Here is a 22086-nt window from a genome sequence, read left to right on the forward strand (position 1 = left end):
ATCACTGAATGGTTCAACCTACACTCTGCGAGGCTAGGGGTCTCATACACATAGAAAATAACTAATGATCAACTTGAAGAACATAATGAACATTCTCTCCATGAGTGATTAATAGTGGTCAACTTGAGGAAATGAAGAGGGTTGTTCCCTTTTTTTTAACTTTAGACCCTTTAATACAATTAATTTCCACAGTTGCTTGGTATGAAAGGACAATTGAGCCCCTGCAACCAACATGTTTTGCAAAAATCATACAGTCATGCAATGACATTGTTTGATGCCCTGGATTTAAAATAAAGTGGTCTCTAAAACAAAAATAAAGCATTGTTTTGGTTTTTAATGTAAAAGGTTGCACAAAATACAATAGAAAACCAAAAAAGGGTGTTAAAAAGAGTGGGAAATTTATGCTTTTTTTTTGAAGGGACTCAGTTGTAGCCCTAATTAAACAATGTCTCCATTACATAAGCTCACTCAGTAAGCATCAGTTTGAAGCATTGGTTTGAATCAGTTTTAACACTACACTTTAAGGAAAAGGTAAGAAATGGTGAAACATCCAGCAGCACGGTTGCCAGAAAAGCGTATTAATTAACAGCGCAAGTATGTTTTCCCGATGGTGATACAAATCTGTAAAATTACAGTCAGGCAGTCAGATAGAAGTTCTGCCTTTTATTATAATTCAATAGTTTCACTAGTTTAACTAGTTATTCTGACAAACAGTATTTTGCTATAATAATAATAATAATAATAATAATAATAATAATAAACATTAAAATAAATGCACATAATAATGGTGATCATTTGTTTTTGTGAATTTAGGTTCTATGTCTGTAAAGCAGTTTTAAAATATACTATTATGTATGTTGCGTTTATTTACATGCTTGCCTTGTAACTGAGAGGGATGTGTTGTTAATTGCCATTTCTGCTTTGTGTCCAAGCTTACAAACTAAGCCTAACTTGTTATTCTGACTGTTATCTTACACTAAAAATTACCACTATTTTTGAATAGTTCTTAGAAAAAGTGGCATAACAGCCACTCTTAACAGACAAGCAGTAAAATTCTGATATTAGCAATTTTCCATTGTGTATTCATCATTTTATAAACAAGCCATGTTAATGTTTTGTATTTTTTGTTTCTGTATATGATCAGTAAGCATGTGGAGACTTCATATCAGCTATTTTTTCATCCCACTGACATGTTGGAAGCCCAGGTTGATATATAAAATTGCTGCAAGACTGCATTAACTCAGCAGCATGCTGCTACATCAACTAATTTTGTGGTTCAGATGACTGTGAAATTACAGTTATTTTACTGGTATTTACTGTTAACATGATACATGGTAAATAACTCTGAAATGAATGCAACTGGTTCCCAGTAATTTACTGTAACATACCGTCAAATATTTTTCAGTGTATGATCAAACTCACAATAATATCCCAGCATTTCTCTGCTGCATCTGTTACATATAGTCAATGTTCCTGTACTTACCCAAAAACATAAAAAACACCTACTCAAAAAATTCCTTTAAAGTAGAAGCCACTCCGAGGATGTTTATGATCTGTGATAAAACTGAATTACAACAGCAAACAAAATAGCCAGCCTTTTAGAGTTGTAGGTAACTATGGTTTTGTGAATGGCTCCTTCTTTGAATCTGATATTCTCTGTTAAATGCTTCACTTACCTATTTTCTCATGTTACCAATGAAAGCACAGAAGCCAAAACTATGAGTGCATATAAGCAACAGTTTTCATGCTTATGTGCACAACTACACTGATTTTAAAACAGATATGCACAGTTACACTGATTTTACACAATGACACGCATGTAGACCAACGATTAATTTGAATGTGAAACTTTCTCACAAGAACGCATTGAATATTAAAACAGCACTGTGCAAAAGTTAGAGACCCCCCTTCATTCAATAGCAGTCTTGTATAAGTTATTCATTTTTCAGTGTCAAGGAAAAAAGCAAACAACACAAAAGCTTATATGCAGTAGAAACTTTAACAACTGCATACAACATTATGCTTTTTCATATTTAGTATGTCCATACTTATTACAGCTCCATTCTTCAACTTGCATTCCATTCTCTTCCTCTGACTTCAAAGAAATTAATATGAAGGGATATTTTTACAAACCTACAAAGTTCAGTTTTAGAAGCTGGTAGCATTTTCTGCTCATCCTGATCCAGTCTGTTGTTCTGAGAACCTCAGCAGCTTCTTTTTTCCATCTACAATCTTTATTCTTTTCTCAGTAAGGGCTTTTTGACAGCTACACTTCCTTTCAGACTGAGCTGTCTTCTCACAGTGGAAGGATGGACAGAATCACCTGTGGATGTTTTGATTTTCTCCTCTCTCTCAAAGATGAAAACATTAAGTTTATCTGACGGTGACAATTTTGGCATCCTATCAAGCCCATTCTCTCTATATCCTTTAATAAATTAAATAAATAAAGAGCGGCCACCTCCTCTTTTCACTGTATTGTATATTAAATATTAAGCAGCCATATGCAAAAGTTTTGGCACCCTGGTCAAATTATGTTTTGCTGATTTTCTAAGTGGAAATAAACACAAAATGTGGCCTGCGTATACATGATGGCACATTATATTTTTTCCAACATGTTACACTAGGAAATAACTAGAAGCACAGCAAAACTTTACATGTATTTGTGTTCTCTGAAGAGGATGTGTTAGAAGATCAATAAAATGTGATTTGACTGAGGGTGATCAAATTTAGCCGACAACTGCAAGTGGTAAGTAACTACTAACCAAAAAATGTGTTAATTTGTATTAAATGTTATATAATACAAAAATAACTGCTTTTTTCTGATATTTTTCTCTAATATTGTTGTTCTAACAGACAAATATTGTGAGAGATGTGGCCTCACACCATGTAAAAAGATGCCAAACACAATTTAGGCATCATATTGCACAGTTTATGAGCAGGTTGATTCAAGTTGGCACTTCACTGTTACTTTTGTCAGTCTCATTTGCAAAAGTTAATTGACTTTGGGTTATTCAGGTATTTGAACAGACTCTGTCAATTTGCAATTTGTTTCAAGGCAAACTTAATCAATGAAATCGTAAACAGGACAAGATTAGCAAAATTGCTCCTCAGTGGCTCTGCGCTGTTGGCATGACACTGTCTCAACACTCTGAGATGAATAGCAAAACAAATTTCTAAAAAAAGAGAAGAAGGAAGAAAAAAAAAACAATATATCATCGCTGACCTGTAAAACAACAGTTATCACATTTTTACTTCTACTTTGCTGCTTCTGGTTATTAAATATTACAGTAAACTGGATTGGAGCTGTTCCAATTCATTGGGTCTACTGTCTGAATTACTAAGGAAAAATAATCAGAATACTGTTCCTAAATATATGGCATTTAAAAAAGGGTAAAATGGCATTTGTCACATTTTAGACTGTAATAATTTGGGCAAGATGAAGCAATGCCACTAGTTCATGTACAATAAAGCACACCAAATATGTAATAATGTCAAAAACAACCTCAAAATAAATATAAAGAACATTTAATATCTGCAAGAAATGCATTTTTACATGACCCATCCCTTAAAGGAAGAACAGATATCAGCTGTTGAGTTAATTTAAACCTTATAGTGGATAAAGGAAAACAATGAAAACCAGCTTTATTCCATTTGATTGACAACTGGAGCTTTATCATCTCTATAACTCAGCATCCATTCACAGCTCATCTCCGTAGTCTGCTGTCTGTGGTAATTAGTCTCTTAACTACTCAAATGCAAGCAGATTGGCATGCTAGTTTCTATTCACTTCTATTTTTAAATCTTCCTTTGCCAAAGCACTTATGCAAATGTGTACGAACAGTATTTGGGCTAATCTCACAGACCTTATACAGCTGACAATCTGGAGGGTTTCTGTATAGACATGGCTACTTTGCTCAAAACAGATATTGCAGCATACATATTGCATTTCTCTTGTGAATATTCTTTGACACAATCTGCTCGATGAGTAATCAGAGTTTATAGTGACCCTGTTTTAGAGTTTCAGACTGAGAGTTTTTAAATCAAAGTGCACTCAGCCTCCACCTAACAAGGCGTACCCAATAGAGCATGTTTTTTACAGTGTGCTCTCTACCTGAGAGCCGGTATAGCCGGTTCCATCAGAAGCATATTACAGGTTGGCCGATGACTTTGTCTGGGAGAGTTAACAGAGTGAAATGGTTTCTCAGAGAGCCATGCATCTCTCATAAATTTCACAGGGAGTGCACACATTTCTACTGCCCTCAACATCTATTCAAGCGTTGAAATAAATCCTGTGATCTAAACTAGAGCAATGCTGACACCCATGACAAATCCTGATTCTAACATATACCACAGCCAAAAAAGGAATAAGAAGGGAAGAGGATCAAGAAAATCTGACTAACAAGTTTCACTGGATCTTACACTTCTGTTTTGTACTTTTGGATGTTGGGAGGAAAGAGGTCACCTTCAGTCTAACAGACCTATCTCATTAAGGAGTATAAGGTCTTATAAGGTCGATTGTAGTATAAGCTGTAATGATTAAACACCTGAAAAATAGCAATAACTTTTGTAGATGAAATGCATCTCTGTCACTTGCTGCACATAGACTACTTGTAGACTGCTTAATAGAATCTTTTATTATCGTTCACAACAAATTATAGAACATGTAATTAAATGCTTAAACTTTTGTTCTGAGTTAATTATGAACATTTACAGTAGCAACAGGCAGAAAATGTATCAGAAATGGCTGTTTGGTCAAATTGGCACACAATAGATCTGCCTCTTTTTAGTTGGTAATTGTATTAAGCACAGAGGTAGTATGACTTAAGCACTACATCCTTCCACTTACAACAGCCACAGATCAAGCAAAGGTACTGAATTCATGCAATGCTGTCTCCTCCTTAGATAAACTACAAGGCCCTGAATATGTTACTCAGATAAACAGATTACAGATCAGTTCAGTCTCACTTGGTGCAACCAGAAAAAGTGTGATTTTGCATCAGTTTTAAGTAAAAGCCTAAACAACTCTATCTCGCTTTCTTCTTGATCACTAATCTCCATCAGCTCTGCTTCTTCAGCCCTGTCTGTCTCCTTCAGTAATCAGTCACTTTTATTAAACTCAAATTTACAAGACCTCAGGGAATTCTTTCATGTTTATTTGTTATGTTGTGTTTGTTTGCTTGTTTGCCCACTGGTAAAAATCTTGTTTATCCAATCTTATTTTTATTTTGAACTTTGTGTTGGTAACAATTGAGATGGTCCTTTTCCTCTTTGGTCAAGAGAACACAATGTCTGTTACTTCCAAAAACAATTTTAAAACTGGACTCATTAGACCACAGCACACATATCCACTATGCATCAGTTGATCTCAGATGAGATTTAGCCCAGAGAAGTCAGTGGCATTTCTGGATGTTTTTGACATGTGGCTTCTGCTTTGCAAAGTAGAGCCTTGAATTTGTAGCATTTCTACTGTGTTAACTGACAAAGCTTTTCTAAAGTATTCCTGGAACCATTTATTTCTTAATACATTCATCTTCTAAGCTGCTTGTCCTCCTGTGTCATGATCTGTGTTTTCTGAAGCAATGTGATTATATTCATTACACAAACATGTTGATTTTCAGTGCAGTGTTGTCTGAGGTGTCAACGGTCGCAGGCACTTAATATTGGCTTTCAGTCTTTCCTTTTACACATAGAGTTCTATCCATGCATTGAATCTTTTGATGATATTGATGATATACTGCACTGTATTTGGTGAAATACAAAAATCCTATTATTATTATCATTAAATAGTTGACATTTTTAGCAAATTGGCGAATGTTCACCCATCCTCACTCGAAAGCACTTGGCCTTTCCTGGAAGCTCCTTCTATACGCAAGCATGACTATATCACCTGTTGATGTTCCTACTCTTAAATTGCCCCTGTCTCAACTGTTTTAGAACATGTTGCAGAAATCAGTTTTGATATTTGCAGCATCTTGTCTTTGTACTGTTTTGATTTAAACAAAGGTCAAAATGAATAAGCAGATCACTGCTTTCTGTTTTAATTTGCATTTTACCCACCGTCCCAACTTTTTCCTAATTGGGTTCATACAACCTAACACAAACATCTGTCTGTGTTAAGAAGAATATCTTGAAAAAAAAAACACAATGTGGCTTTGTCACAAGAGAATTTAAAAAAGCTTTGAGTGATGATGACAGTTCAAGCAGGGAAAGCAGATATGGCACCCTCATCACATGCATCTGCCTCTCTCTGAGATGTATCCATTAGAGTGACCTTGACTACATTACACTGTCCACTGCAAAGACAGAAGGATGAAAGACACTCGCATAATCACAGGGAAGCTCATTTAATGTGCTTGACATTTGGACAATGATTAATTATGTTAATAATTGTCCAGGGTTGGGCAGCACATGATGATTAAGAGCTTTTGTGTAGTTTTAATAATAATAATAATAATAATAATAATAGTAATAATAAAACAGTCAGGTTTATTAATAGAGAACTCCTCTCACACTAAAGGGTTCTTCATGAAGTCTGTAAACACAAAAAATTTGAATTAAACCTGGCAAAGCATGACAAATAGGAACACATAGCATGTATGTCTATGTGTATGTCTATGACATACATTTTCAAATAAACCAATCTGCTCATATCTCAAATTCTATCAGATACCTCTATCATTCAGGTACTGCACAGAAGTAGGATCTACACAGTTCTATGGATTTAATATTGATATAAAATTACTATGGGAGTCACTATAGGCCACGTGATACAATATCATCAGGGTACTTGAGCAATGACACAATTCTGTTATGCTATTTAAAGATTTGTGATATGTGAAATTTGTTGTATTTTTATACTACATATTGCAATACATTTCAATTTACTCCTTGTACTGTAAGTTCTTCTTACAGTAGAAAATCTTTTTAATTGAAGCAAAACATTCAAACCTTCATAACTTTATTCTTACATTTACATATTTACAGATGCTTACACTGGTGATGTAGACAAAGCAACACATAAAACAGGCTTCATCTTTGGATGTTTAATGCCTTTATTTAGAGAAATTTACAATGGCACATGAACGTAAGCTTAGGCATTTGTAGATGAACCATGGGTAGCTTGATTCACTGATTTCTATTATTTTTGCTGTTTTTTTGTGAGGATGGTTCTAAAACAGACAGTGTTTGTAAACTGTATATTGTTTTTATAGTATATGTCATCAAACATTAGATTATATGTGTGGGTATTATTATCTGCAGATGTATAGACATTCACACTTCTCTTTAGCTCTGCATTGGCTCTTTATTATTCATTCATTATTCTATTTATTATATGTTTATTTTAATCTTCCTTTAGCTAAATATTTGTTAACAGTCTGTTTGCTTGTCTGTTTAGTTTAGTATGTTACATGTCATGTATGTGTGCACTCACCAAGACAAATTCTTTGTATGTGTAATCTACTTGGTAAAATAAAGTAATTCTGATTCTGACAATGGATCTCAGGTTAGATTTTCTAAGCAAGTAACAGCTCATGCAATCTCTTATAGCCAGATCTTATAGCCCACAACAGCATTAAGCAACATCCAATCTTCTGACTTAAAATAAGCCTCAACAGAACATGTGAAACTCATTAGTCCATAATGTGGGGTCATATTGTACACAGGAGCTGATTACAGGCTGGAGGAGATGGTTTAAGCAAAGCAAGATTCAGCCTAGGACATAGCTCTCAGCACAGAATCACAATGCGTAAGAAACCTGCTTAGAGGAGGAGTGATTTCTCAGCAAGTGAACTCCTGAGTTGGAGTTTCTCTACAAGGAAAAATCAATGGTGGATAAGTGTCTGCTTGCAAGAGCCCTACTGCTTTTCTTGCTTATGACTCAATCAGAGTCTAATCTACACCAAGAAGCACAGCAAGCCCAATTATGTGACCTGCGGGGTACCTCACTTAAACAATTACAAAGCTAAGGAAGAATGTGCTTGAAGGGATAAATACAGTCCAGTCAGGCCCCGATCATCCCATTGGATTTATGGGCACATGCCCAGGGGCTTCAGCCACTAAGGGTTCCCTGTGAGTAAGTCAGACAAAATCTAAATAGCATTTTCGACTCTCATGGAGCTTTACCAGCGTGACACGGAGAAAAAATAAACTAATATCAAATTTGTCATTGTGTTACGTCTCTCTACATCTATCCACCAATACACCATTAGCTTTCATTTTTTCAGCAGTGAGCCAGCATTTCTTTGAATCTACTTTAAATTTGAAGTTCCCATCTAGGTTCCCATCTAATCCCATCAGCTGTCTAAGCTAAAGAAAAAAGTTGCACTGTCCTTCTTAGTAAACTGTGAAAAAATGTTCATCAGTTCAGCCTAAAACATGACCTAATTTCCTTTTAGTCAGTCTAATACTGAATACCTTCACTTTTAATTGAATGAATGAACTATTCTTTTTCACCATTATTTTCGAGTTAAATGAAGCTAATTCAATAGCTTGTTACCAAGTTTTTTGGTTGAATTTATGAACCATTTTACAGTGTAGTGATCTGTGAATTGTCTACTTCTGTGCATAAATACATCAGAGGTAAGATTAAAAAAAACAAAACATTTTTGACACCCACTGCGGCAGTATGCTTTAGCCCAGGATACTTGATGGTTTGGGTTTTTAAGTTTGTTTCTTTTATCCATCTTTATTATGTAAATTTCTGCTGTCCAATTTAAAATTTTCATCTTTATTGAGATAAATGTTTGGCTTGTGACATGCGGACATATGCTTTAGCAGGAAATGTTAAATTGCTTATTGGTGTTACACTGTAGAAAATGGCTCATCAGATCTACCACATGAAGTAATTTTTTAGGTAGACGTGATGAGCCATTTTTCCAGTGTATGTTCAGTAATGTTTGCATAATCTTGCTATTGTTTTGACTTAATTAGAAAAAACATGATTTCATAGAGGTGACATGCCCAACACTGTGATTAATACTACTATTGTGGTGCTACATAGCCCTCATATAACCTGCTGTGATATAACAAAAAAAAAAAACTGACTGCCAAAAAAAAAAAAGTAACCAGGTAGGGACCCATCAAACATTTGTGCCCAAGGACCAATAACTTGATGATCCAGGCCTGAGTCGAAATATTCACTGAATCACCTTTTACCTTGCTGGGTAAAAGATTTAATGATATATTTTTGCTTTTTTACCATATAATGGTTATTTGACTGAAATGGAAATCCACAAGAGTACCTCTAAGTGATAATGGAAATGCATGCTGGACCTTTATTCACACCAGTCAAGTCAATCATAAATGATGGCATGTAGCATTATTAAAGGGCCCATATCCTACCATTTTGTTGCATTTTAGTTTTTCTCTGAAGTGCATGACATCTTTGTGATTTAATGTATCCAAAAGCTTTCTTACAGTCTCTTAAATAGGCTATAAATGGACTGTTTTGACAATGTGCCTTTAAAAGTGATATATGCACATTTTCCCTGGCATCTGTTGAGCCTTATTAAAAAGCAGTCCAGGCTGAAACATTCTGAATGACTAAAATGTGAATGGGTGGGGCTAAACTGCTGTAGGCTGATCAAGGAGGGAAATATGTAAATGTGCAAGTTTTTGTGACATCACAAAGGTGATTCATTCAAAACATGCTGTTTTTGCAGATTAGTTTCTATATACAGAAAATACAGACTCAGGAGTCAACTCATCAAACCCTTTTTCCTCCAGAAAGCGTTTGGTTTTCCATGATATGGGCCCTTTAAGATGTGACCAAATTGTTATTTTTTTTCTTAACTTGGCCACAGACCATTCTGCAATGAGGTCAGCGAGTACTGAAATACTGTCTCTCAATAGGAAAGCAAAGAAGATTGTTCTCTTCCATATTGAAAATCCCACAGCTCTATTGAAAATCTCATATTTTTTCATGTGTCAGATTTGGAGGTACAGAGACATTGGAAGACAGAGGCGAGGAGGACAGAGAATGTCTTACTTTGATCTGTCAAAGCGATTTCACAGCCTTGTGGACGAGTCCAGTTTTCCCAAGCGTTGCTGGCACAGGCAGTAAACAGTCCCAAGAGGGTAAAAAAAACAACAAAAAAAAAACAGACCTGTAAAGGAGAAGATTATTTTGTAATATGCTGCCCTCTACTGGACCATTTACCACACTTATTGCTCATTGTTGATCTGACTGGTTGTTTATGGAAATCAATATTTCATTTTTCACTCAGAAGATGATGAATAAGTCAAGTAGAGCCACTGTCATATGCAGGCAGGAGAAGAAGGACATCCTCTGTGTTAAATGTATTCAAAGTAGGCCTGGGGAACAAGACTATTAATCACTAAATGACGTGTATGTATTCATCATATTCAACATGCATTTCCTTTTTGAAACAGATAACATGCACACAAACAGCTGGCTGTATGAGGATAAGAATAATCTCCACCCATATGTGGGGAAACAACACAGCTTATCCTACGTAAACAGGTATTTGTTGATTACCAGACAAACGAATGGGTACTAAACACAAGGGTTCTGGAAGAAGTATAAAGCATCAGTGAAGATTCTCAGACAGCCATGTTGGAAAAACTACTGTAACAAAGTGGCTCTTCACATCAGCCAGAAAATAGAATAAAATAGTGTGGACTTTAAGGAGGGCCTGGGTTTGATTCCCCGGGCGGGCGACCAGGGTTCTCTCTGTGTGGAGTTTGCATGTTCTCATCGTGTCTGCGTGGGTTTCCTCCAGGTTCTCCGGTTTCCTCCCACAGTCCAAAGACATGCAGTCAGGCCAACTGGACATGCTAAATTGCCCCTAGGTGTGAGTGTGTGAGTGACTGTCTGTGTCTGTCTGCCCTGCGATGGACTGGCGACCTGTCCAGGGTGTATCCTGCCTTCCGCCCGAAGACTGCTGGGATAGGCTCCAGCTCCCCCCACGACCCTGACGGAGAAGCGGCTTAGAAAATGGATGGATGGATGGATGGATGGATGGATAGTGTGGACTTTGATAAGTAACCTACTGCTGACCTCTAGTGGAGAAAACTTCAATTGAGACATCCTTTCAATTGCAAAACAGTGGTCCTCACTTGATGTGATTGTTCAAATAAACAGTTCAGAATAAACATGGCAATAATACAAATGAAGCTCAAAGTAATGTCATTATTACTTCAATGACATGACTACTGTATAATGAAAGTGTTATAATGGGAAATATTTATTTAGGTTTTTTTTGCAGACAGAAGGTTCAGCTTACATAACCCTTTTCCACTAAATTGAAACATTATTTAAAGGAAACCCCATCAATGTTTGTTTATTAGGATACTGAAGTTCTTGGCAAAGCCAGAGTGGACTGATAAATCAATGTTAGTGATTCATCTCTTACTGAGTTCTTTTCAGAGGTGACTTCTCAGTAGTGGAATGTTTGTAAGTAATAAGCTCAACATCAGTGTTGCACCACATTGAATTTTGTTATTGGGATATGCAGTGTTGCTATTTATTAATACTTTTACATTTTCTAGTATGGTGAGTTTAGCAAAAGTGGGAGTAAAGTATGTGTTTAAAAAGGTAAGAGTTCATAAAGACAAATAAAAAGAAATAATTTTCATGAAACATCTATATACATACAAACATATAATGAAATAGGTTAATAAATATATTTAGGACAGTGTAGTCTTTACTCAGCCATCACTACTTTTTCAAAAACTTGTTTATCAATACATCAGAGTTTTTAAAGGTTGCCACGACAAATTCTTTTTGATTGTTTTAAAAAGGAGAGTGCCTTGGAGGTTTTTGGGTTGCTTGATGGTTTTAATTATCTTGTCCATAAAACCTCAAACAAACTAGATCCAGGAAGCACTCCTATCCAAGCTGTATTTGATATGATGAAATAATTTAATAAACACATTTAGAACTGTGTATTCGCTATTCAGCCATCACTCCTTTCTCAATCAATTTCTATTCTGGTCAAATTTTTTGTAAATGCAATAATATGAAGCCTGTTTATTTCCACAGGTTGTTATTATACACCACCACTCTCCAGAAGAAAAGTATCTTCATGTTTTTAGTTTTTTTTAGTTTTCTGGCTAATTTGAGCTCAGCAGCTGCCCTTTACATTGTGTGAACATTTCGTGATCAATAGACTAATAGAAACACTCCAGAATTGCTTGGAATAAAACCTCTTTACATGAACTTACATGAGAAGTTAAGGATGTTTTGCCTTCTTATTTTCCTTTGTAAAGACACTGAACCCAGTTCAATTCAGGCACTTGCCAGAGCAGAGAGGTGCACATTTATGCACAGTGTGCACTCCGTCTCGCTGGGCCCTGACAAAAATGAGCTGGGACAATGGAGCCCATTAGCCACATGTAAACTCTGCCATCTTCTGGAATTAAGTGCTAATGAATTTTGCTTTCTTGTCTTCATGCATAATTTATGCTCTAAAAGCATTTAATCATTCTATTGGCCTAGCCTTAAATCTGCCATTCGCATTCTTATGGTTATACTTTATGATCTTTGTATAGCACATCTTAAATCATCAGCCCGTTCTCAAAAGCACCCGCCTCTGATAAAGCCATTTTCATGTGGATGAAAGTTATACGGCCTGTCTAGGAGTCTGCATCACCGCTGAGTGGATACATGGGCAGCCCTGAGTGAGGGAAGGGTGTGGCTGACCTTATCAGAGTGACCTCTCTAAACAAACAGTGACAGCCTTTTAGGGACCACTTACCATTGCTCCTTGGCAAGTGAATTGCTCTCTCCCACTGAATCACAACATGATTAAATCAGACTGTCTGCATTGTGCATTTTGAGTGATAAAAAAAGCACAAAATCAATATTTAACCCCCGTGGATTCATATTTTATACAACTTTGGCTATGGAGTTGAAAAACTGGCAAATCCAGTGTTGTTGTCTTTTTTAAAAACAGTACATTAACTCAGCATACACACAAGGTTAGTATTATGCTTTAGGTTAAACTAACTGATCAACTATAAGAACAGAGAGTACACAGTACACAGGTCGGCTGTTCCATCAGCGAGCTCTTCCTCCCCCCGGTGACAGTGAGAATGACACGGATTGCTGTGGAAGTGCTGCGTTAGTGCATGTAAGTTTTTCTGAGAGTGCTTGGCCACATTCATTTGGCGACACGTTTTTTATGCACCAGTGCAGCAAACATAAGAAGTGCATACCGGAACTTTTGCAGTGAGGCTAAAAGCAGCTGCTCTATCACAGGGCACGCTATCGTTTCCCCCCATCAACCAAACTCCGCCATGCTTGGCACATTAAATATGAAGACATTACACGGTACTACTTTGGCTTCTCTTACACTCTGCGCTTACAAGTAGCTTTTGTGATTGTTCTCTCTCTCTCTCTCTCTCTCTCTCTCTCTCTGTCTGCTGCACTAGACAACTTCACAAACTTCGTAGTTCGTACACTCTTAAAAATAAAGGCCGCTACATGGTTTGTGGTATGTATTGAAAGGCAAAGAAAAATCCTTAACTTTAACCCTTCTACGCAACCGTGACGTAACCCTGTCATGGCAGATGGCGTATGTTGTCATGACACTAAATTTTCGACCATTTTTGGACACCTGGTTATCTAGTGTTTCTACTGAAATCAAGGGTATGAAAAGGGAGTTACAGCAGTAACAAACTCTACTCTTCTGGCAAGGCTTTAACTAGATTTTGGAACATCACTGTGAAGATTTTAATGCATTCAGCCACAAGAGCATTAGTGAGGTTGTGTACTGATGTAGGATGATTAGTTCTGAATCACTCTAATTCATCCCAAAGATGTTTAACGGTGCTCCATCAATTCAGAGACATAGTTCCAGTGCTGTACAGCACAATGCTGGAAGGGGGCTTTATACTCCTCTAGCTGATGTTTGGCATCATCAGCATTATGTCACCGTGATATACACTAAGCTACAGTCAGTTGTTATAACATGCTATATCACGTCACCCAAAAATCTATCATTTTCCAACCTGGATTAACACTGAAAGTTGTTAATACCTGTAGTATAGCAAGTTAACCCTTGTGTGGTGCTGATGTTTTTGTTACTCACAGTGGTCTGGTGGACCCACCGCATTATTGTTTTTTTTTTTTTGTTTTCTTAAATCAATACAGCCATAACAATTTATGTACAAATAGAGCTTTAAAACATCACAAGTAGCCAGTCTAGGGTTCATCTTTAGCAGCTGTAGCCAATCAGCAGCCTGTTCATGTTGTCCACCCTCACACACATGCACACATATACAAACACACACACACACACTAACAGCAGGTCAAGTTGGAGAAGAACAGAATGAAGGACACAGCATTTCCACACTTTTATTCCCCACGGGTTCACCCCTACAGCACATGTGTAATATAAATGTGTAGGGGCTGAGTGAAGACATTGAAAATGTGTTATTTTTTTGTGTTCTTTACTGAAAATGAGCAAAGACCAAAGAATCTTAGGTTGAAATAATAATAAATCGCATCATTTTGTCTCTTGGTAAACACTGAAAATAGGTCATACAGATCCCAACACCATATAAAGGGATATTAATCATGTCTGTGTTTATTAGCTTTTGTGAAGCTGAAGATTAATCAAAAAGCCTGTCTAAGACGAACCAGCTTCATCAAACAGATCCCAGATCTGCTACCAGTTCAACTACAGACTTAATGTTAACACCACAAAATAAATGTAAAAAATTTAAAAAAAACTTTACCTTTTCGCTTTTTCTCCCAGTCTCTTCTTCTTCTCCAATTTTTGGCTCCAGATGTGTACATTATTTTTTTAATCATATTTAACCAGCTCCTTTTCCCCCCTCACTCAAGCATCTTAGACAATGTAATAGTACAGTAATAAGTAGTTAGGGGGCCCCTGTCTGCCACAAAGCCCTAAGCAGCTGCTTATGTAGTGTATTAGGTAGGACTGGCTATGTCAATGTTATGTAACAGGTTCCAAGTAAAAGAACATCATTAGGGACTTGTATTTTTTATGAGTATCTGTGTGAAAGGCACATTCATGTTTGTGTCAAATAAAAGGATATTTTGGAAATCAGTTCATTTGAGGATAAGGGATGAATATATGTTATAGATATATGTTCACCTCAATGCATAAATTAACACACAACCCAAAATTCAACTGACAAGTGTATGAATCCACCTGAGGCTTATTATCAGGTAGCTCCAGTAGCAGCTCTATTCAATCTCAGACATGTTTGATGCTCCAACAGGCAGCTGCAGACAGATATCATAAATCACTCCATCTATTACAGCTTATAGGCAGCCATGCTGAAATGGAATAGCTTTTAAGTAGTCCACAAGTTTAGAGATTGGTACATATGCAAAGTCATTTTTCTTGAATGTTAAGAGTAAAAATATTCTTACAAGTAAAAATAAACAGAAAGAAATGGCCAAGACTGCAGAAAATGTAACTGAGCATGAAATGTAAGTGGGAAATTGTAGCTGAGCTGAGCTGGAACCATTTCCTTGCAAAAATTAGTTATAATACAAAACAGGCAACCAAGGGATGTGGAATAAAAAGTCACATGTTCACTTGATCACATTCATTTATTCACACTGAAATGATATGCAGCAAGCACTGAGGGGTTTCTCACTAATAATGTCAGGAAATTTTGTGAAGCCATCTGTCTCTGAATGAGGAAATGGCTAAATCCTCTTTATTTCTCTCATGACCTGGGACTGAAAATGGAAATCACTGGGAAATCTATTCAGAAACATGGCGTTCTTGTCTTCTACTTTGTGCACACGTGCAAGGCATTGACTAGGCTTACAAAGAAAGCACAGTATCACCTACCAAGAAACTAAAACTGATTTTGACAAGTAGTCTTTATAAAACATGGCATGTTCATGCATGGTTGTGCCTGTGTAGTGCAATTGAAGGAATTTAAGGTTGATGGTCTAAAAACTCACATTATACTGCTTTTTTGAGGAATGTTGTCTAACTTGCATCAATCCCTTATTTTTAGCCTGACTGAACAAAAATGTCTCCATTTAGGAGAAGAGCACTAGAATGACCAGAGAAATGCATACAGTACAGGGACACTGTGAATTGGATATCACTTTTATCACAGCCACCTGCCCAAGTCATCACGCTCTAGCACATTCAACAGACATCAGCTGTCACTTCAGATGAAGCCAGCGGCTGTGCAGACTCTTAAAGCTGCAATGGAATGTGCCATGAGAACACAGGTCGTCTCTCCAAGTAAGCAGGCTGGTGTTATATCAGAGAACAGCCTGCAATAGGAAGAGATAGGTCAGGTCATTGAGGGTGCAAGGTGAGATATTAGGTGTGATTTTAACAATGCAAATAAGCTGAAAAATATCAAATGAACACTTAGAGGGGTTTTTCTTTTTGCTATACTACTTTACCATGGTTAAATGTACAGTCTGTTTAAGGTTTGAGTCTTTTCTGTTTAAAAAACATTTCATTTTTTTTCTTTCCACAAGCAAGACTTGACAATAACTGCATGTGCACATCTGCTTTTCAATAAATTCATCATTATAATAAAATAGCTCTTCTTGTGAATATGAATGATATAAAGTCATATGCAAACATTTGAACACCCCAAGCCAAATGACACATTTTGTTGATTTTGTATGTAAAAATAAGTTATTACATCCTCTATAGCAACCAAGCTTAAAGTTTCTATTTATGTACTGAGTTTAACATATTGAAATGTGAGTTTTTAATATGTTACCTTTTACATTCAAATGTGCAAAAGTGTGTTCTCTGTAGAGAATGTAGAGAATTAAAAAAATCAACAAAAACATCAAACGTCATTTGTACTTCTGAGATACTGTTTTTTTATGAGCTACAAGTGAAAAATGGAAAATGGAGAAAAAAAATCGTATTATTTATTTTTATTTTTAGCCAATTATTTTTAACAAAATATCTTTGTCAAATTTAGTCCATTTCCTCTGCTTCTTCTAGGGCACAATGTCATGGGCACACACTTGGAAGAGAACACTAACTGTCAAATTTGATCTGTCATCCAACAGACACCTGCAGATTGCTGAGGGAGGGCAACCCTACCCACCCTAACAGAGTCAGGCCAATTATGCTCTGTTGGGCTTCCAGTCGATGGCTGTAAATGTAAAGATAGCTCTGATGAATGACGTATTATCCAAAATATATCCAGTATCATTTTAGGGGCTACTGAAAAAGCTGTAGGGATAAGATAACTGTAAATTACCACCGTAAGTGCAAGAAGTGCAAAGAAAAGCATTTAGAGCAACACACCTCCCCTTTTAGCACCACTAAAAGGAATGCAGAAGTCATCCAGCGATGCGAAAGCACGATCCTTTTTTTCTTGCAAATACACAAGAGGACATACATATGTGCTCTTTATAGCTACTGTAAAGTGGTCTGTTGTGATAGTGTAATTACTAAGCTGAATGTTAAGGTAGATGCAGTTCAGAAGATGGCTAAAAATCCATATTGCACAGTTACCCTAAATGAATTATTCAGATGAGTCTTAGATGGAGTAGAGCTGGATGCCACATGGATGAATCATGTTGGTGCATACATCATGGTTCTGAAGCTAATTTGCAGTCTACATCCAACGTTCATCCTGAACTCTTTTGACATTCTATTATACCATTTTAGAGTCAGTTTAAATAAAGCTGGAGCAGAAAACAACACCCTCATCAGCATTTATCAAGTGACATCCAGAAACATAATAGTATAGCAGTGCTGTAATGATCTTGATTGACGTTGATTCAGCAAGTTCAGCACTGGCTGGCTGAATTATAAAACGATAGCAGACTAATACTTTTAGATAACAGTGTGAGGTTAATTGTATGCCCATCACCACTCCCCCTCCACCATTTTCTCTGATAGAAATCTCAGCACATGTCTCAAATATGCCAGGCAATAATTGTAGTCAGAGCAGTGGCTAATCTGATTCACAAATTGCTCACATTAGTTCCCTCAGGGTTCAGATTTTCCACATGTGAACGGATGCAGATACTTAGGCTGCTGAATAGGCAAAAGTGGTTTAAACACTGTGTGAAATTAAAGAACCATTGACAGCGTGAAGCAACAGAATGTCAAACCCAGTGAAAAATTGTGTATTCATAATTTAAATGCACGCTTTGAAGACTGGCACTGCAGTGGTGATGTACCAAAATCCCACAAACATATTTGTAAATGCAGTAACATAATCACTCTAAAAACTGATAGAAAGGGTTCTGTGCTATAGACGATTTATTCCATAAAGAACCTTTCAATAGTTGGTACCTTCAAGACATAAGCTGAACAATTCTTTATAGAGGAATCCCAGCCTAAGAAAAGCATTTCATATCTTATTTGGATAACACTTGAACCCTGCTACATAACATTGACATAACCATGCTATAAACACATCATGGTAGTTGTCATGTATTGTCAGGAGTTGTGTGTGATGGCAAATTTTGTTCAGTAAAATAACAGCATCATGTTCCAGTTACATGTAATTGTTATGACAAATGCTGTTATGCTTGATGCCATTACAGCTTCAGATACATGCTCATTTTTGCTAAATGTGCTCTAGTTTGCTGTGATGATATCAAATGTTGTAATATGATAATTAATAGTAATACACAGCTCTACAATAACTAACTGTAATAACTAATCCTTACAGTATGTGATGTCTGCCATGAACTGTTTATAGCATGGTTACGTCAATATTCTGTGGCAGGGACCAGTGAAAGTGTTTTATTATGTAGTATTCTGTAGTGTAGCATTACTTCTCTGAACGTCATCAGTTTGACATTAAATTCTTGTTATCAGCGATCTCTGTTCCCTCACTACTACCCAGCATGCACTACACACATATGTGACACAGCCATTTGGAATTCCTCCATTTCTCAGTATATTCTGACTGCTAGACACTGATCTACAGACTAATAAATACATATCTGGTGCTAGTTAGTTGTAGCTGATGCAGCACAATAAGCTGTCAAACATTTTTCATCAAAGGAACAATTCAGGTGATGGATTAACCAACTAGTGGGACAAGTAGTCTTTGTAGTCATATTCTTCCACCTTCAAGATACATCATCAGGTGTATTTTCCTAGTCTTTAAACCAGGAAATCTAACTTTAGAACTACTGTGGCACTGCTGTAAGATGTGAGTAGGCATGTTTGCAACACAAGCATGGTGGATAAATATTTTACATTGCCCTGAGTGTCTCTTTAAGTCAAATGTGGCCCCTGTATGTCATTGTTCCAAACAACCTTTTATGATACCTTTATTTTATGTAATATAAATCACTGTTTTATATTTTGTCCTGTTTATTTTTATGTATGTTTATTTGACATTATGTCATGCACTAGCTCAGCCGGCATGCATGTGGCTTGCTTCAGGGTGCAATGTCAGCTTTTGGATGGTCTAAATCTATTGGTGCTTTGCCATTGGATTACACTTGTTTTGAGCATGGAGCGCTTAACCACTGAGCCACATCTGATTAAAATGGATGGCTACCTGAATCAACAGCAGTTGACCACACCCGTATTCCCTAGATATGCTGAAATATTCAAAGTACTTTGCCAAGAGAAGGCTTTTAGCTTCTGTGAAGACACCCAAAAATGCAATGCTGCAATACTGTTGCAATGTTACACTTTAGAGGTGCACACGGCTTTGCAGTTTTAATGCGGCTTCACTGTATTAAGTGCACAGTTTAAGTTTCAGGAAAATCGTACATGTCCTACAACACACTGCAGGAGACAGATGGGACAGTGCGCTGTGTCTTACCCTATTTTTCTGCAAGCAATATGCTGTTCTTCTATGATGACAAATGGCATTTGTGGTGGACGGACAAGGCGTTCAACCTGCTGTGCTCGCTGCTTTTATGCCTGGAGGGGATACAGAGAAGGACAGGCTCTCCCTCATCCAGACCGTATGTACATGCCTGGGCTGTACTCACATATATGCTCTTAAAATAATGGCTGGTCTTGCCTTGGATATGCACTTCGCGGAAAGACCTCTGGTATAGAACCGTTACATTATGTGGAGGTTCTTTAAACAGTAAAAAGGTTCTTTGCACAAGGACATTTGATTTACAAAAACCCATTGCAGGCAAAAATGTTTCTTCTATGGAGCTGCTTCCATTCTGGCATCTTCGTTTCGAAGCATATACTGGCTCCATGGAAGGCACAAAGAGTGTACAATACTGCCTTTCCCTGTTAGATAGATAACTCTACTAATGAGAGATGATGTAAGGACACAGTAAGGTCAGCTTGATGCACTGACCATTAGCCCTTCACCCTTACCACTCACTGCAAAATGCCTCAAAAGACAAACTCTGCATGTGCCCTGGATGGCCAAAGGGCCTGGCATAGATTGGTCACACAAAGGCTGGTGGGGTTGAGCCTTATTGCATCAGACTGGCCAGTAACAGCCATGACTGCTTGTGGTTGAAGCCCAGTCCAGCAGTTGCTGTAGCAATTACAAATGTAATATGGAGTTAAAGAGTTCATTTTGCCTGCCCAGCTGTGCTCCGCTAGCAGCTGCAGCTCACTGCAGCTTTCTCAAAAGAGGGATTGGCTTTATCTATTGGTAAATTTACATGTATTATTCCTATTTAAATGAACAGCTCAGTAATATTAATAAAAATAATGGGTGTCTACAAGTGTCCAATGTATGCAAAACTAAAGAAGCAACTTTCATACACCAAACAGATTTTGGCTACATTTGGAATAAAGAGTAAGTTTTGTAAATGTAATTGTTTGCCAAACTTTCTTAAAGGTCCGTCACTTTTAGGGACATTAACATACTTGTAATGTCTAGAAAGAATTTTTTTCCATGCAGTCTTGTTTGCGTGAGTGTCTTGTCACATTACAGATGAAGTTGATGAAGTTGTCTTGTGTATAAAAAGGCAGGAAGCTGTTAGGAAGAAGTAATGCTCATCTCTGAGGGCCACTCATGGTCACACCAGTACATAATTCAGGGCAGTGCATAATATGTCTCAACAAACTTAGTGCAACATTAATTATTGCTTTCCTATTAAATTATAGACAGTCTGGCTTTGCAAACAAAGCCACAACAAAGAAATCTATCGTGTGTGTGTGTGTGTGTGTGTGTGTGTGTGTGTGTGTGTGTGTGTGTGTGTGTGAGAGACAGAACAATGTTGTCACAGCAGAGATTGTACAATGTTATTAACTACAAGCTACTATTTTGGTTGTGGTTACTATAGATAGACACCTAAATAGCTAAAGATCTCACTGTGTACATTGGAAGTTACTTAAGGTACTTGGACACAGTGTTGCTGCTCTCTTATTGTGCTGTAAAACAAATGCTTGTCTAAGGGCTTAAAGTAAACATATCCCAAAAAATGCAGACCTCAGAAAAATGTTGAGGTTTGCTTTACAAACTACTGTGTATACTGTGCATACAGTACCCAGTTTATGGATTGCATAAAAATAAGTGTAAGTTTCATATCATGATTAGTGTAACTTAATCTATCTGATCCACTAATTAGGTTGGGTAAGGTTGGCTAAACTCAGGTTTTACGTAATAGAAGTAACATATTAACAATACATCTACTAAATGTATAATGTATCAACAGATCATCTACAAGATATTTACTTCAATGTATTCAGATGCTTCACCACTGCTACTTCATTGTTATGTTATTGATGTGATAATCTGTGAAGAGTTTTTTAATCATCTACAAAGGACCACTCCAGACAAAGTGTTACCCTTTATAATATTTAGCTAAGTTTTAAGTTGAAATATTTACTGTCATTAGAATGTTGTCACTGTCAAAAAAAAACTCTATTACTTTCATTTTTCTATATCATTTCAGTTAACCAGCTGTCTTTCACACTATGTGAAAGTTTCATATTGAACTGACCAGCAGAATGCTCTGAAAGTGCTTGGAATTAAAATATTTTACATTGACCCCTTAACAAGCCATCACATGCTTCTATAACCTAATAATAGCTCCATTCGTTTGCATTGAAGCCCCTGTAATTAATGAATAATAAGTCTTTGTGTGAAATAAACCTGGAATGTTAAGGGGTTACCTTACTTTAAATGCAAAGAAGGTTTTTGCTGTCTCCTGTAAAGCTGCTATTTTGGAGGTACTTGTTTTTCTTTGGA

The sequence above is a fragment of the Pygocentrus nattereri genome, chromosome 10 (genome assembly GCF_015220715.1).
Source record: "Pygocentrus nattereri isolate fPygNat1 chromosome 10, fPygNat1.pri, whole genome shotgun sequence".
Lineage (NCBI taxonomy): Eukaryota > Metazoa > Chordata > Actinopteri > Characiformes > Serrasalmidae > Pygocentrus > Pygocentrus nattereri.